The 18,744-nt window shown below is 36.3% G+C and overlaps 1 pseudogene; it reads left to right on the forward strand.

The window, feature by feature from the left end:
- The first annotated feature begins 1,971 nt into the window (after window positions 1-1,971).
- LOC132140050 (tenascin-like) overlaps window positions 1,972-18,744 on the forward strand; it is a 51,788-nt pseudogene continuing 35,015 nt past the window's right edge.

The following is an 18,744-nucleotide window of genomic DNA, read 5'->3' on the forward strand; positions in this document are numbered from 1 at the left end:
TTTTTTAAAGAAAAGAAAAGAAAAGAAAATCCCAAACTGTTCCATTTTTCATTGCACATTTTACAGCTACTGCTTGTGCTCATTTAACCAGCAGCCGTGTAAATGAGAATATCATGCACAATGGACGTGTGACAACACAACAAGATCCCATGGAGATCTGCTAGGTGCGATTTAGTCCACTGCCTTGTTAACTAGTGATATGTTGCCTTCGTTACTGACTGCGTTCAATATAATCTCAAAGGGAAATGTATTTCGAGGAATAAAAGTGAAAAAATAGACCATTGGGCTGAATTCCTAGTCTGACTCACTTAACAATTAGACGTAATCATTGCAGGGTTTTAATAAACCATCCAACCAGCAGTTTTCAAAATATATGTCTTTTACAAGAAGCATTTACATGGACACCTATAAAATAGAGATTTGTCCTTTAATATGAACCTTTGGCCATTACAGGGTGATATAGCTAATTAATATCTAAATATATTATTGGATAATGGGATATTCTATATCTCTAATAAGTTTTTTTAGTATCTTTCATTCAGAAGTTTGCTGTCAGTAAGATTTTTATTTGTTTATTTTTAAAGAAATGAATAGATTGTAATATATTTATTTCTATTTAAAAATACTTTAACACTTTTGAGAGATGGCACAAACAAATCAATGTTTTAAATTCTTTGAAACAGATTGTTTGATCTGATTCTCAGAAATAAATCAAACTTATTAACTCCAGTCAAACACCTGTAGTATTTCACTGATATCTGACAGGTGGTATGTGTGCTATTCCAAAACATGTCACTTGCACCACATTCCTGTTCTATTCTATTCTATTCTATTCTATTCTATTCTATTCTATTCTATTCTATTCTATTCTGTTATGTTCTTGTGAATTTTCAATATTTTAGCAACAGGAAAGTGTGTCCATCATTGAAATGAGCAGGTCTTGTCTGGTTACTCTTATTAACATAATTACAGTCCCTTGACGACCTGTGACTGTCACTAACCTATCGGTATAGTTTTTAGCGGTTATTTTTTTTCTGCACAATGCAGTTCATGTTTTCAAGCCCCAATTTGTGGCATAAAGCTTATAATTGAATGGCTGGGTGAAAATAAATGGCCTTTGCAATCAGTTTCTTCCGTGTTTACAAGTGCCGCTCATGCACACAGCAGAGACAGGAAGTCCTTGTGGTCGAGTAGGTGGTGAAATCTCTTTTGAATCGCTCTGAGGTCCTGCAGTCGAGTTTTCCTCTTCAGCATCGCACACGCTCAGACATCTGAGACATGTGGAGGCTGCACGGACATCCAGAACGAGTTTCAGATGAGCGTTCCCATGCTGTGGAGGAGACAGAGACTCTGGCCCCCATCCACCATCCACAAATTATACAGCTCCATGTCCAGATATGAAGACATCCCAGCTCAAGTGTGCAGACGGGAAAGGCAGATTTTATTAATATATGCTCAAAGACAAAAACTGACTATATATTTAGGAATCTGGCAGAGTGTCTCGTAAAGAATAGAATAACTTGATGATTCAACAATACGGATAATGATAGAGATTTGCGATGGTCCTCATAGTCCTATGAGATATAGTGGTAATAGATTTAGTTCAATAACTGGTGCAGACTTTAATCTGGTTTATGTTCAGTGCATGCATTGAATATATTTCCTATCAATATTTTTTGATGGATAGATCACTTTACCCACTTTACCCTACACTTTACCCCTTGCATAATCAATTTGTTAAAAAACAGATGAAAATCCATCCATGGATGTCATGATCATATATATATATATATATATATATATATATATATATACCTTTGGTCTGTACTGTATATCAAAAGTGAAATTAATCTAGAATATTACTAATGAACAAAATTGTTTCTGAAATTATGGTGCTTTGAAAGGGTTTACCTTATATATGTATATTATATTAAATTTTGTGTTTGCTTTTTCAGAGACGACAGCACTTTTTCCAGACCCACCAGGCAGGCCTTCTTGCCAAGATAAGCATCCATTAGTGCAGAAACATGGGTTCAGGAGGCCTGACAATCAGCTGTTTGGTTTTGGCAACCCTGATGACTCTAAATCACGCCGGCCTGGTAAAGAAGATGATCAGACACCGGTGGGAAGCTCTGACGATTCCCGGCATACACAACGTAACTCTTCCAAGCTCTTTTCAACCGGTCGTTTTTAACCATGTCTACAACATCAAAGTTCCCAGTAGCTCCCTGTGCTCGGTGGATCTGGACTCTTCTGTCGGTTCGGATCTTGAGCAGAAGGATGCGCCATCTGGCTCAGAAGAAACAGACCACACGTTAGATGGTGGTAATCAGATCATCTTTACCCATCGCATCAACGTCCCCAAGCAGGCGTGTGGCTGTACGGAGGGACTGTCGCACCTGAAAGAGCTCCTGAATCGGCTGGAGATGTTGGAGGGCGAGGTGTTGACACTCAGAGAGCAATGCGCCACCTGCTGCAGCATTCAGGCCACAGGTACACGTTCAGATACATTTCCAGACACTCCGAGATTCTCTTATTGAGGGGTGAAGTTCACAGTATTCATCAAATACTTTCTCCTATTCAGGTTTAATATGCATAAACAAAGATATATACAAGATATTCATATGTTGATTCCTTCACAAAGTGCAAACGCTGTTCTTTTTGAGCATTATGATTACAATATAGCCCAACCAGTGGTGTAAATTTAAGGACGGGCTGACCAGTGTAAAAGATGGGAATATATTTAATATATTTTGGTAATGATAATAGAGCAGAAATTACACTCTTCAATCATTAACCTTTTGATTCCCCGCCCTCTTTTTGGGCAAATGTCTACAAATGAATTGCTCGAAATAAAATGATTGCAGCTCATGAACCTTCAGTAGGTCTACTATTGACATAATACTAGTCACACTTATTCATTTGTTTTATTTAACCTAAGTAACAGAATTTAAATCATAAAGAAAAAAACTTTTGTTTGTTTGTTAAATTTCAGAGACAGAATTTAATTGTTTGTTTGTTTATCCTCAGAGTCATTAATTCAAATCATAAATAAAAATATGTGTTTGTTTGTGTAACATCAGAGACAGAATTAAAATCATGAAGAGAATGCTTTTTTTATTATTATTATTTGTTTAACCTCAAAGACAGAAGTACCATAAAGATATTTATTTATTGAATTTTTTGTCCTTCCATCCTTAGAGAAACATTATTTATTGTGTGTTATTTATTTACTTATTCATTCATTCAAATTTAGAGACATAATTAATAAATCATAAATAAAAGTGTTTTATTTGATTTATTTTAATTTTTTTCAGAAATATAATTTATTTAAACGATGAATAAAAATAAGAAGTGCTTAAACTCGATACTGTATGTCTAATATTAATGCGACTTTACATTATGTAATCGTGTAACACCTTGTACAGCTGGGAGGTCATGACCCTTTTAAAGTCTAATAATGTTTTCATCCCTCTTCATTGGCAAATGCAATTCATCTAGCTTGGTAACTGTGACTTTTCAATTATTTTAAATTGCACCTTTTCAGGAAAGAGCATGTTAAACTTCTTACATGTCCTGATTCTGTAGGTGCTTTAGGAACGAAGCCCTACTGCAGCGGCCGTGGAAACTACAGCACGGAGACCTGCGGCTGTATATGTGAGCCCGGATGGAAGGGCCCCAACTGCACCATTCCCGACTGTCCCAGAGATTGCAATGACCAGGGCCGCTGCATTAACGGAAAGTGTGAGTGTTTCGCTGGCTTCGCGGGTGAGGACTGTAGCGAGGAGACCTGTCTGGTTGACTGCGGTGAGAACGGACGTTGCATTAATGGAGCATGTGTTTGCAATGAAGGCTTCTCTGGGGACGATTGCACGGAGACGGATTGTCTCAACAACTGTTTGGGACGCGGCCGCTGTGTTGAAAGCGAGTGTGTTTGTGACGAGCCCTGGACTGGATTCGATTGCTCTGAGCTAATCTGTCCGCATGACTGCTACGACCGTGGACGATGTGACAACGGGACTTGTTATTGTGATAAAGGCTACACCAGAGAGGACTGCGGGGCACTCACTTGTTCAAACGACTGCTCGGGACGAGGTTTTTGTATTGACGGCCGCTGTGTATGCGACGCCGGCTACTCCGGCGAGGATTGTTCCAGCTTGACCTGTCCAAATGACTGCAACCAAAGAGGGCGATGTTTCAACGGCGTGTGCATTTGTGAAACAGGTTATTTTGGAGAGGACTGCGGGAAGCTCTCCTGCCCGGATAGCTGCAACGGTAGAGGGCGCTGCATTGATGGTCGTTGCGAATGTGACGTCGGATTCCAAGGTCATGATTGTTCAGAGTTTAGCTGCCCCAATGATTGTAACAAACGAGGGCGCTGCGTTAACGGCCAGTGCGTTTGTGAAGAGGGATTTGGTGGCGAGGACTGCAGCGTCAAAACTTGCCCATCAGACTGCTATGGCCAAGGCCAGTGTGTGGATGGGAAATGCATTTGCTTTGCGAACTTTGCCGGCGAAGACTGCAGTGAATTGAGCTGCCCGAGCAACTGCCTGAACCGTGGACGTTGCGTCACAGGGCAATGCGTTTGCGACGAAGGCTTCACCGGAGAGCACTGCGGTCAGAGGAAGTGTCCAAACGACTGTCTCAGCCGCGGACGATGCGTGGAGGGACAGTGCATTTGCCAGGATGGTTTTGAGGGCCTGGATTGCTCCGTTCCCACCTGTCCTGGAAACTGCAATAACCGTGGGCGCTGTTTCAATGGGAAATGTTTGTGTGATGAGGGATTTGTTGGTGATGTCTGTGGAGAGAGAAGCTGTCCAAATGATTGCAATGGTGTGGGGCAATATTTGGACGGCCGCTGTGTATGCAATGAAGGCTACATTGGCAAGGATTGCTCAGAAGGTAAGTGTCAAAAGCAGAGTCAATTATATTCTATATACAAAACTATATAAACTATCATTTATATACTTGTAACAATATACAAACTTCATAATCACGGGAAGAAGGAGGAGGGAACCGGCGGACATTTAAATCAAAACTTTAATGATAAAATAGACACACAACAGCACGACAGCCCCTCACGGGCTACTGCCGCGCACAAACAAAAACTAAACACAAACTAAAACCCAGGCCTGGTTCTCTCTCATCCTTCACTGTCGTCGCTCCTCTTTTGTATCCTTCCGATCTCCTGCGTGGGACTCGAGACCGGTGAGTGGAGCAGGTGCCACGCTCTTTTCCCACGGCTCTCGGCCCCGCCCCACTCGTCACAATACTATATGTTAATATTTTGAACTTGTTTAAATTTTAATTTTTTCCATTTCATTTTAGTTAAAGTTTAAGTAATTTGTGTTTTTTTGGGGGGTTTTTTGGCATGACTTTTTATGATTTTTTATTCATTTTTAAGTAATAGTTGTTATTTTCTCAGATTTTAAAGTGCTTTTTTTTTAACTTGTTGTGAGGTAAAATAGATGTTCATTGAAATAAAGTAACAAAGTTGTTGTTTTTTTGATTTACAGATAATATTTATTTTATTTAAGGTAACATTATTTTTATTGATTGAGTTAACAGTAATAACCCTGCAAAGCTTTTATGCAGAATGTTTACATACTTTACTTTACAACTCAGTGTTTTTGAATATCAAAAGAGACAGATAATCACCATAAATGCAGCCCATATATAAGACTCAAAAATAACTTACTGATGATATACACTACCACTCAAAAAGCTTGAAATGTAATGAAATGAATGAAATGAATATGTTTACTCAGCAAAAGTGACAGTGATGTCACAAAAGATTTCTATTTCAAACAAATAGTGTTCTTTTGAACTTTCTATTCATCAAAATTTGTCATGGTTTTCACAAAAACATGAAGCAGCACAACTGTTTTCAACACTGATAATAATAATACATGTTTCTTTAGCACCAAATCAGCATATCAGAATGATTTCTGAAGATCATGTGACACTGAAGACTGGAGGAATGATTTTCCTACTATTTGCCACAAAAGATCATTCACTCTCTCAACATCTGAGATGTAAATGACCCTTAATATTTTTCCCAGTCTCACCACCGGAGGACCTGACCATTACAGATGTGACCACAGAGAAGGTGAACCTCTCCTGGAAGAATGAGATGCTGGTGACGGAGTATTTGGTTACACACGTCCCAACGTCACCAGGCGGCCTGCAGTTGGACTTCCATGTGCCAGGAGATCGTACGTCTGCTATCATCTCTGAGCTGGAGCCGGGAATCGAGTATCTCATCAGCGTTTATGCCATCCTCAACAACAAGAAGAGCATTGCTGTCAGCGCCAGAGTGGCCACCTGTATGTTCACACGCCCTGATAAACATTACACAAATGCAACCACTATACAAAAATGTCAAGCGTATATTTATATACATATATGGAACTTATTTTTTTGTCTAACACTGGAGATGTGGTCTTTTGCAGTTGTGCCGTTCTCGTAATTAGAAAAAACTATCATCAAGCCAATAATACTATTATTTGCATTACAAAAATCTAATTCTTAATGTGTTTTTCAATAAAATAAAAAAAAACTAAATCCCTAAAACAAAATAAATTCACCTGAGAGGCAAAATTGCATAAAATAAAAAAAATCATAAGAAAAAGTGTATCTCATATTTTGTTTTTGTTAGATTTTTCATGTTTTTCATGTATTTAAGGGAAACTCTTATGAATCATTATAAGAAAATGGTCCAGTCATAATTCACTCTAAAATTAAAAGAGAAAAAAAATGTATATTGAGGAAATTAGCCATTTTTATTTTTTATTAAATTCATTATTTTTTATTAATTTTGTAATTTTATATATATATATATATATATATATGACAGTTCCCAACCAGTTCCCATCACAATAATATCAAAATAGTCTCATTCTTATATTGTCATTACTATGTAATTATTCATTTTTAGATCATACATTATACATCATGATAGTATTGATTGTAGTTTGTATTTTCTGTACCCTTAACATCACCAAGCAGGTTTCCTAAACACACCTTGCTCTCATCATAAGTTTAGAACAATCTTGCTTGAACTACTTCCATATGCAAAACTGTCCAAACAGCATTAGGAAATAATCCACTGAGCCACTACACATTTGCTCAAGTAGAGTTTAAATATTCAGCTACTGAATAGTGCTAATAAACTTGAATGAATACCATGATATACTGCTAAGAAACCAGTGCTCTTTTCCTTCAGATCTAAAGCAGCCCGAGGGCCTGAAGTTCAAATCTGTCAGTGATACGTCTGTGGAGGTTTTGTGGGACCAGCTGGACTTTCCATTTGACGCCTGGGAGCTCATCTTTCGTAACAAGGTTAGTTTCATGGGATATATATATATATAAAGAGAGAGAGAGAGAGAGAGAGAATACAGTAATCACATTCTCAATGTTTTTCCTTCGTGTTCATTTGTTAAATGTGTGAAGTGTTTAAATATGAACTTTATTGAAGAAAACATTTAATAAATAAACATTTGAAATTCTGAAAATTTTGAAAATTATGTTTCCATATATAAAAAAAAACAATTTTTTAGACAGTTAATTTATTATAATTGTTATTATTAATATTATTAATAGGTTGTTGTAATTCTATTTAAAAAATGTCTATTTTTTATTAATTATTTTAATAATTACGTATGTATTTAGTTATTTAGCTCTTCAGACTGCCAAGAATTTGAGACCGCAAATACGACAAAAATCTATTTTTTGATGCCTCACTAGGCAAAGGAATTTATGTCAGTTTCATTACAAAAACATCTTCCCAGGACATGGAAGCAATTCAGAGCCATATTTATGAAGTGCTATAAAGCAAAGTGCAAGAAAAGTGATGAAATACCCTAGATGATACTTCCTTGAAACACTCTCATCAGTTTAATAACTGACAGTAAAACTAAGAGTAAAAATTTATCAGCTGCTCAACCTTTAGGTCGACAGGTTTACTGCGGTAAAATGTTCAAACGGTGGTTTATTCCTAAAGCATGTCCTAGGTACCTGGTTTATACAGTCATGCTGCTTGTTTCATATAGTTTCTCTCTCATATTTAAAACAGAGCAATGGATAATTTCATCACTGTTCATAATGATATGAGGGGGCATTTTCTCCATTTGAGTCAGAGCTGCAGGCGGCCATGAGCTCATACACTCATTTAAGGAGCCATTAAAAAGAACCATCCTTGAACCATAGAGTCTCCATTAAGACTCACTTTAATGGTCCTCCAGAAATCCCAGATGTTTGAACTTATTGCTCACTTTCAGTGCTGCTGTTGTTTCATGCCAGCAGCATTTAGGAAACTAATAACATTTAAATGGATGACACGTTTTCCCTGTCATATCATGACTCTTAGTAAAGGGGATATAAATATAGACACTGAGAAATATATATATATATATATATATATATATATATATATATATATTATTAACTTGGCATAAAAAAGCGCATTCATTATAAGTGTCCCCATGTTTTTGTTTTTGTTTATATATATATATAGATTTTATAGATTTTTCATCAATATTAGTATTATTATTTTTATTTCATTCAAGTTTATTTATTTATTTGTTTATGATGATGCCTTTAGGTCAGTTTAATTAACTTATAAAGTGTCTATTAGTTAGCTTTGAGGTCATCTCAGTGGTTCTCAACTTTTTTGAAAATAACAGTTTGATAATATTTTAGATATATTGATATATGAATATTTTAGAACTTGGCATAATTACACAAATGTATACTCATTTTAAAAATGCCCATGCAGTTTAAAAAATTTTTTTCAATTTGTATGCCTTTAAATGTCTAAAAATCATGTTTTTAAAATTAGACTACCTCTTATATCCAGTTTGAATTAAAACAAGACATATCTAGATTTATAGTTGTTTTGTCTTATTTTAAATCATCTTAAGTTTCCAAGTAACCAAGGCTAAATCAAGGTAAATGCATTTTTTTTGGTCTCCCTAATAACAGAAAGAAGAAAACGGGAAGATTGTGAACAATCTGACACCTTCCCAGACCAACTTTGAGCAGCTGGGACTCGGCCCCGGCCAGGAATATGAAGTCACTTTGTCCGTCATTAAGAACAACACCAGAGGACCCGAAACCAGCTCCACTGTAGTAACAAGTAATGCACCTTCTCTAAAGTAAACCTTCCCTCTTATTAATTGTTTGTGTCATGAGATCATTAAAATGTCTCGGTAAATGTTGAAGGATTAATCTACATCTGCTTAACTGCTCTAAAGTGTCGGAGGTTGAAGGTAAAACCAGCTTAGCAGTAAAGAATGTTAAGGCTTGCTGTTTGGAAAGGCCAAGAAAAATAGGGGCCATCTTTAACCTCATGAAATCCAGTATCCAGCGTGGGCTGGCCAACAGGGCTTTAAAATCCCAATTCAGTGTTTAACCGTGAGAAATTTAGACGATCACTGTGTCTGGCTTGACATTTATAGCCTTTGCACCAATGACATCCATGATAACAACCAATAAGGCATTTTTAGTTTCAAAAGGCCCTTGATTTCTGACAGGGTTTTTCCCTATTTTGCTGCCTGTAAATGTGCTCAGATGTCTAGATTTGGAAACATCCCTCACAAATTTGTGCTTCCTGGTGCATTAAATCGTATTTACTGCATGAAAGAATTTTGTAGACATTGACTGACTTTAAAAGACCTAATCAAGTTCAGAAGTGGTGTTTGCCAAGTCAAGCATCACTGTGATTTTTGCTCAGACTGAGAGTTATTAATTTAAATAAACCCTTAACTAGGGGTGGCCGGATCGATCTAAATATCGATAGTATCGATGCCAACACTGGTATTGGTATCGGATCGATACAATTGTAATTTAATCGATATTTTAATTTAAATATCTCTCATCTACATTCATTATACTTTGCTCGTGTCTTCTACCTCTACAATCCTGACTGTGCTGTGCTGCTTCATATTTATGTGGAAACCATGATGCATGTGTTGTTCAGGATTCTCTGGTGAATAAAAAAGTTCAAAAGAGCAGCATTTATTTGAAATAGAAATCTTTTGCTACATTATCTTTAGTCTCACTTTTGATCAGTTTAATGCATCCTTGCTGAATAAACGTATTACCCCCCCCCCCTCCAAAAAAAAAAACATTTGAATGATAGTGTATCACAGTTTCCACAAAAATATTAAGCAGCAAGAAACATTTACATCATTGATAATAAGAAATTTGTCTTGAGCAGCAAATCTCAATATTAAGCCCGATTCGGATGGTAATTGTTTCTCATGCGGACGTCTGTAAAAATTAATTTACATATTACCTCAGTGATAAAACTCATGGATTCGAGTGAGTTCTGTGATCCTACGAACCCGAGAATGCGCTGCTCACGTGACCAGTCACATAATTGTCTGGTGTAGCTACATAAAATTAATTATATTTACAAAATGTATTCTTATTGTGTAAACTGCATTTAAAAATACCTATTATGTAAAATGTATTCTTATTATTCCAAACATATTTTATAAAATATAATCCTATTTATTATTTGATTTTTTAAATCTCCTGTTTAAAAAGACACATTATAGTTATAATTATACATATAGTTATGTAGCTTGTATATCCATTTATAATACACTTTTTAAAACTGTATTGCATACCTGCTGCTGCCATAATAAAGACTATTCTAATGTTTAAGTGCTTTTCTTCTCTTTCTGCTCCCAGTCGCTGTGAGCAATTATGAAGTCTTGTTCTTTAAAATACTTTCCAGCATTTCAGAAATAAATATGTATGCAAATTACACCGAAGTACAAAGTTACGTAACATTACCTTACGGTGTTAAGTTACCTTACTTGTGCTCAAAAAGGGGTTAAGCACTGAATTTTGAAAAAATTTAGAGATGTGGATTCGGACCAGGGGCGTGTCTAGGGAGAGATGTTTTTTTGAAAGTCAGAGAATTCTGCCAATTGCGACTGCGACTTTGAGGTCCAACGCTAAAGTGCCCTCGCGGTCCGGTCTGCCCCGTCCTCGATTTCTGCCGAGGGTAGTAGCTATATCAGTATTTTTGGTTGTGGACGATAAAAATGTCTCCACGATCTGCTTTTGAAGAAATATTGTTGTATTGTGCTGTAGTTCACATTGTATCAGCTGCAGTTCTGACGCCACGGAATTAATATACTGTGACATACATTAACATCAGTGTTAACTCGGCAGTAGGTTACTCTCAAGGGACACTGCACTTATTCTCAAAATATGTATTTTTTTGCATCTGTTTTAAATCCTTACTGGCTATTTAAACCAGTTTCATTCGTGTGCTTTTCTGACGTGCCGTTTGTTCTGAGCACAGTCAAAGCACAGCACGAAAACGAAAAAGCCCTTCAAACTGTACCTGATTACTAAGTTATGTTTTGTGCTAATACTGTCAAAGCACACAAGGTTTATGTATAGACTCAGTTGGATATGTCTGTAACGAATTAAACCTTCATAATCATCGGGAAGAAGGAGGCGGGAACCGGTGGTGAATTAAATAAAAACTTTTATAACAAAATAAACACAAAACAGCGCAACAGTCCCTCGCGGACGACTGTCGCGTACAAATAAAAAGCAAACACAAACTAAAACCCAGGCCTGGTTCTCTCTCGTCCTTCACTGTCGTCGCTCCTGTTTTATATCCTTCCATCTCCTCCGTGGGACTCGAGACTGTTGGGGCGAGCAGGTGTCGCTCATTTCCAATCACTCCACCGGCCTCGCTCCTGTTCCCACGTCTGTCTGCCCCGCCCCACTCGTCACAATGTCTAAGTAAACAACTGAAAGAGGATGCATGTCTGTATATTAGATGCGCCTAGGTCTTAAAGTGACAGTAGGCTACATGCTGCCGTATGAATTAAAGGGATAGTTCACCCTAAAATTAAATTTCTGTCAGTTTATACACTAACATGTTGTCCAAAATAACTTCTTTCTTGTACTGAACACAAAAGAAGATATTTTGAAGAATCTGTGTAACCAAACAGTTGCTGGTCCACACTGACTTTGGTTCTAGCATAACATACTATGAAACTTTGGCCTAAATATCCGCCATACTTTTTTATATTTTGTTACCTTAAAAGGCTTTATAATAGGGAAATTAGTTTGGCTGTGAAGATCAAACAGCTTGCAAAATAGAAAAACCAACATGACAAAGAATCAGGATAAAATCATGATTTCTAAAAAAAAAAAAAAAAAAAAAAGATTTGTTAGATTCTTATCATATCGCCCACCCCTAGCTGAGGCAGAACAAACCGATACAGAATCCAAATCCCAGTAAAATAATAATAATATTTGCCTATGACAAGCACCACAAAAAAAAAAACTTTTTTTTAAATACAACTATATTTAAAAAAAAAGTTATGTTGCCTTATGTTGCTAATGATTTCATAAATTCAATTATAGTTATAGTTTCACAAAAATAGCTTTTATTTTAACTCTCTAAGTCTCCTGACCCCCTGTAGCCTTATATGTTTCCTTTTAATCTAGGCCTACGTGTTTTCATTTACATTTATTCATTTAGCAGACACTTTTATCCAAAACCACTTACAACCAGAGAAACCATTCAAATACTGTTCTCATACTGTTCAAATGAGCATATCATTTTTTTTTTACCTAGGGCCACATTCACAAAGAATCTTATAAGAGAGTAGCTACTAACTGGTGAATTTAAGAGAAACTGCTTAAAATAATGGGCGTGTTACTCATATCTTTAGACTCCTAATCAGTTTTACTAAGAGTAATTCATGAAGCATTTTAGCCCTAAAAGTAGCAGCTACGTCTGGAACAGTTTAGAAGAAGAAACAAATTAATTTACCTCTTGTCTATACAAACATGACTTCAGATTAATTTAAAAAACTCTCTCGTCCTACTTGTGTAGCACATCTTCTCACAAGCAAACACCTGTATACATCACTCATCATCAGGCAATCACCATGATCTGTTATATATATGAATCTGTCAATAATAATAATAATATCATCATCATATCATTAATGTTGACCTGGTTTAACTAACTTTAATGTGATAGCCCTATAGTCTAATAGGGGCCCTGTGCCTATGTCTGGGTTCCAGGCTTAGAAAAAGATATGCACTAAAACAGATTGTGTGTAGTATAGCTTAATTTTGCGCCGATTTTTTCAGTTGTTTATGTTGCCCCCCCAAACATGACATCCTGGTAACACCATGGGGGTGGTGAGAGAAAAACACCGACATCCTGGATTCGGACGGCAATTAAATCACTGACTACTCCCAGTAAATGGTGAAAATCACTTACGTCCCCTTGAGAAACAATTACCGTCCAAATAGGGCTTTAGAATGGTATGTGTGTTTATGTGTGTGTGTGTGTGTATATTATAACACAAAAAAATATTTAAGATTTTTTAACCGACATATATATATATATATATATATATATATATATATATATATATATATATATAGTTCATGACAGTTTGTCCTTTAAAAGCTCTTTTTCTCTTGTAGGTTTTTACATTATTTTCAATGATCAGATTTTAGTTTCAGACACTTTCACATGCAATGGATATACAGTATTACAGACGGCTTGTGCTCAGGTGCAGTTTCAGTCTGCAACTTAACTTGGCTTGCTTAAGGAAAAGAAAGTGGTAACTCATTTTTGCATCAGCCTGAGCACATGTTGTCTAATTAGATGAACACAGATGGATGATAAGATTGGTTCCTTGCAGGTTTTTGTCATTGCTTATGCATGCACTTGTATTGCACCCTCTAAGTGCTCTATTATTTTACATGGAGAAACCAAGAATAGAAAGCTCATACAATCATAGCTTAATACTGACAAATTTAAAAGCATCATTTGACAAATAACAAGCTATTTTACCTTGGACCTCACCCTGTGTTGTCCCCTTCTATAACAATGCAAATATGGGACCTAAATGAAACCTGTATATACTAAGACAACATTATTTGAACTGACTGTGATCACAAGTATTATCATGTATCCGTCCTCTTGCTGTAGGAATCGATTCTCCGGGGCAGATTGATGTTGGCGATGTGACAGACCGGTCTGCAGTGATCTCCTGGTCCAGGCCCGTGGCTCAGGTGAACGGGTTCAGGGTGTCGTACGGGCCAAGCACTGACCCATTAGTCCATCGAGATGTCGACCTCCTGGCCACAGACACGCAGTACAGCCTGGAAGACCTGGAACCAGACACTGAATACAGAGTGTCTCTCAGTTCAAAGAGGGGATACGTGACCAGCGAGCCCATCTTTGAGAACTTCACCACGGGTACGAACGCTCTACTGACTTCTCACAAAGATGAACTCAAACCAGTGTTTTAATGAGGTGTGATGGTTTTCTGTATGTCCCAGGTCTGGATGCCCCCACTGACCTCAAAGCTGTTAATCAGACTGACAACAGCATCACACTGAAATGGAAAAACAGCCGTTCATCCATCGACGGATACCGTATCAAGTACGGTCCGATCAAAGGAGGTGCTCATGGTGAAGACATGTTCTCTAAAAGAGCAGGAGACACAACATGGGCTACAATTACAGGTAAAGTGATGCTCCTGTAATGAGACATTTTTTAAGAATTGCACGCTATTTGCTATTTGCACTGCAAAAAATGATTTCTTCCTCAGTATTTTTGTTTTGTTTTCCAGTACAAATACCTAAACATTCTTAAATTAAGGTACATTTACTTGAAGCTAAATGACTTGAGACATCAAGTCTTGTTTTCTAATAAATAAAATTATGTGACTTTATGCTTGACAAAAAAAAAATCTGTCAGTGAGATCAGAAAAATAATCTTAATTCAAAGGGGGGGAAGATCACATCGCTTACTCCATCAAATACAGATTTTTTTTCTGGACAAAAATATTTGTGTAATTGAAAACATATTTAGCTTTCAACCTTTATACACGAAAATATATTTCAAAATGTATTTCAGGGGCAAGAAATATAACGATCTTAATTTAGTGTTATATTTAATACATCAAAAATAATAGAACATTTTTATATATATTGTATTATTGTATTTGTCAACATGGTAAAGTACAGTATGATCCTTTCTGATTTGTATTTAATATGTATTCATTTTTATGTTCACATGTTTTTTATGTAAACAAGTTTTTTTTCAAATGTGATTCTTGGACTGATATATGGAGGACAAATATATTTGCTTTTTAAAAATATATTCACATATATATATGTTTATCTTGTTTTAAGCACTTTTGAGATCAATCAATCAAATTGTGGTCAATCTTTTCAGACTTAAGTAATTTTCCTTTTCAAATAAATGAATCTTAATACTACTTAATGGAAAACAAGACACAAATACTAAATAAGAAAATTATTTTTAGCACTGTGTTGGTTGTGATTTAATTTAGACTGAAAATGCATGATATGAAAGTATCACCACAAGTCAATATGTGACTACTGTAGTATATCCCTATAAAAGGATAATTGCACATTTCTGTTGTCGTCAGAAATCCATGTAGATATGCATTATAGGTCCATTAGTGTAAACATGATTTTTGTTTGCCACTGATAAAGGAGTAAAAGTATTCACATAGAGATGTCATAATACAGAAATGTTCCCCTCATTCTCTGCTTGAAAATGCATCAGTATAGTGTTTCATCTGCTGGATTAATGGATTTGGTGTGCCGTAGGCCTGAAGCCTGGAACGGAGTACGGTATTGGAGTCACAGCCGTTCAGAACGAAAGAGAGAGTGAGCCAGCGACCACCAACACACTGACCGGTGAGACCAGCTCTCTTTATATCAGCTACAGACATCACTGTGCAAAAGCTTGGGATTACTATGGTCTTTGTTTTGTTTTGTTTGTTTTGAATAAATTAAGAATTTTATTCAGCAAGGATGCATTAAATTGATCAAAAATGACAGGAAATGTATTTATAATATTACAAAAGATTTCAAAGAAATGTTGTTCTTTTGAATTTTCTATAAATACAACTGTTTTCATGACAATATCAGAAATGTTTCTTGAGCAGCAAATCAGAATATTATTCTGACCATGATTTCTGAGGGGTGGCGTTGGCGCAGTGCATAAGACACATGTCTTTGGTGTGAGAGACCCAGGTCCGAATCCACTGTGAGACACCAATGTGTTCCTGAGCAAGACACTTAACCCCTAGTTGCTCCAGAGGTGTGTGACCTCTGACATATATAGCAATTGTAAGTCGCTTTGGATAAAAGCGTCAGCTAAATGAATAAATGTAAATGACCATTCTGACCAAATTATATTTTACAGTATATTCAAATAGTAATAAAATTTCACAAATATTGACTATATTTTTGATCAGTAAATGCATCCTTGGTGAAGACACTGCTATATATATATATATATATATATATAGGGGCTGGGCAAGTTAACGCATTATTAACTCGTTAACGCATTAATTGATTAACGCATTATTAACTCGTTAATGCATTAATTGATTAATGCTGATAATTAATATTGCGCATTAACACATTTTTTTTATTATTATGAAAGTCCGTTGCTCACTGGCTCTCGATCAAATTATTTAGGCTAAGCATCAGCATATTCAAACCACTGTTCACTGTTATTTTTAACAGTAAAGAATGCGACGAGCTCATGATCACGACTTCATAAATGGGAAATAGGAAGTTTCCGATAGCACATGAAGACAGCAGAGAAGCCCTTGCTCAGCACAGTGGAGTCCATTGTTTTGTCAACTTTGTGGTTTATTATTTTGAGTCGTATGGGATACGGTTACACACGGCCCTCTCACTATATATTGCTTTACACATCTATCATTTTTGCCACTCAGAAATATTCACGTAATCATGCAGCAGGTATCAGAAGATCTGTGCTCCGCAGTTAGCGCTCACACTCACTGATCTATATTTAACTGAACCCATCGAGTGTGGTCCTGCGCCACACTCTGCTGCGATGGGTCCCGCGATCATGCAGTCTCTAATAGGAAGATATAATGCCTGATATAATGTTATGATCGAGGCTCTCGACTCTGAGCATAACTGGTTTTTCTATAACAAACTGTAAAATATTTTCTATAAAAACGTTAATGTCCTGGCAGTGACTAATAGCTTGTTTTATATTTAATTGAATTACATTAATGTTATAAGTTAAGATTTACAATAAATATTTTAGCTGCTATTATGTAAAATGAATACTGCTGTAAAAAAAACACCTTTTTTAACATTTGCAAAGCAAATGTTATTGCACTTTTGTTCATATAGCAGTACTTTTAAAGGCGCAATATGTAATTTTTCTGCTTTAAAAAAATAGCAGATATCACTATATCTATGTTATATATATTTTTTAGTTGTGTACTTACATTATCCCGAAAGTTTCCACGAACTTTCAAATCCAGAGAAAATTATAGTTTAATTAGAAGACACGGCACGTTTCTTTATTTCCGTTTTGTCGCCCGTCTATGGCATCATATAAACTTTGACCCCTCTAGTTTATCTAACTTCCTGCGGAACCGCCAAATACAAAGGTGAACAGAAGCAAAGACGAGACGAAGAAGAAAAAGTAGTAGCTAGCCTTGATCGAGACTATTATATTTTTTATTTATATTGTTTATATTCGTATTTATACCTCAATCAATAACTTAGTTATGGATCATGATTATGCTTTGCCTGCACGTTCTGTGAAGCGCAGTCAAACGTACGGGTGAAATAAATGACCTGAGAAGGAACAAGATACGGGTAAATATTGGAGTTGCATTTCCAAGATAGAGAGAGCTTCGTGACAAGCTGAAACTACAGAGAGATGCGTGCATTCTAATAAACAGGTATGCATCCATTCAGCTAACTGTATCTATCCGTATATTTTGTGAAACGATGATGTCTTGTGTAAAACGCAGACGGACTAGCTCTCATGTAGAGTATAATAATGTAAATCTACATGCGTTCTATATCTAGCTAGATAAAGTAGCTTCAAATGCAGTTCACTATCTTGTTCGATATCATAGTATAAACGTAATTATAATTATTAACGAAAGGCAACCGTGTTTTTTTAACATATATTACTACTAGCTAGATGGAATATTGATTTGATAGGGGTCTGATAATTCATATATCTCTCCGTTCGAAAAGACGTGATTGTCAAAATACTAGGCTGGTGCTGCTGTAGGTTAAGGGAGACCGCTGACAGACCAGGCTCTTGTCTTCATGACAACAATATCTATACTTCATGTTGAACATAAATATAAAGCCTACTGATAAAGGACACCGTCAACAGTATTGACGGCAAAATAGACTATGTTTGACAGGTGCAATATTTGAAAATCGATAATTATTTATTTATTTTTTTAATTACATTTATATCTGAATTTATGTCAACCTATAGACTTTCAAACATCAAAATGTCATGAATTAATATGTATTTGTGTACAAAATTACATATAAACATATTTTCCTATTATATTTTGCCTGGAAACGCTTCCAACACGCGCGCGTCACGTGAAAAATAGGCGTCGGTTCTATTTCTAGCATGCACGCGGGCAGTCTGCAAGCTCTAACCTATTAACATGGGAGCCGAATTAAAAACTGACACGCCACGCAGCTGAGACGCTTGCGCCACGCATCCAGTGTGTCGCCGGCCTCAGTTAAAATGAGTGAGGAATGTGGGGAGCGACAGAGCGCGTGTTCCAATGAACAACAACTCCCATGAGCCTACGCTCTTTCCCGACGTCATCAAAGTACGTCTTATGTTACTATTTCGATTGAGTGTCCCCTGGTGGCCAAAAATTCCAT

This window comes from Carassius carassius, chromosome 4 (genome assembly GCF_963082965.1).
Source record: "Carassius carassius chromosome 4, fCarCar2.1, whole genome shotgun sequence".
NCBI lineage: Eukaryota > Metazoa > Chordata > Actinopteri > Cypriniformes > Cyprinidae > Carassius > Carassius carassius.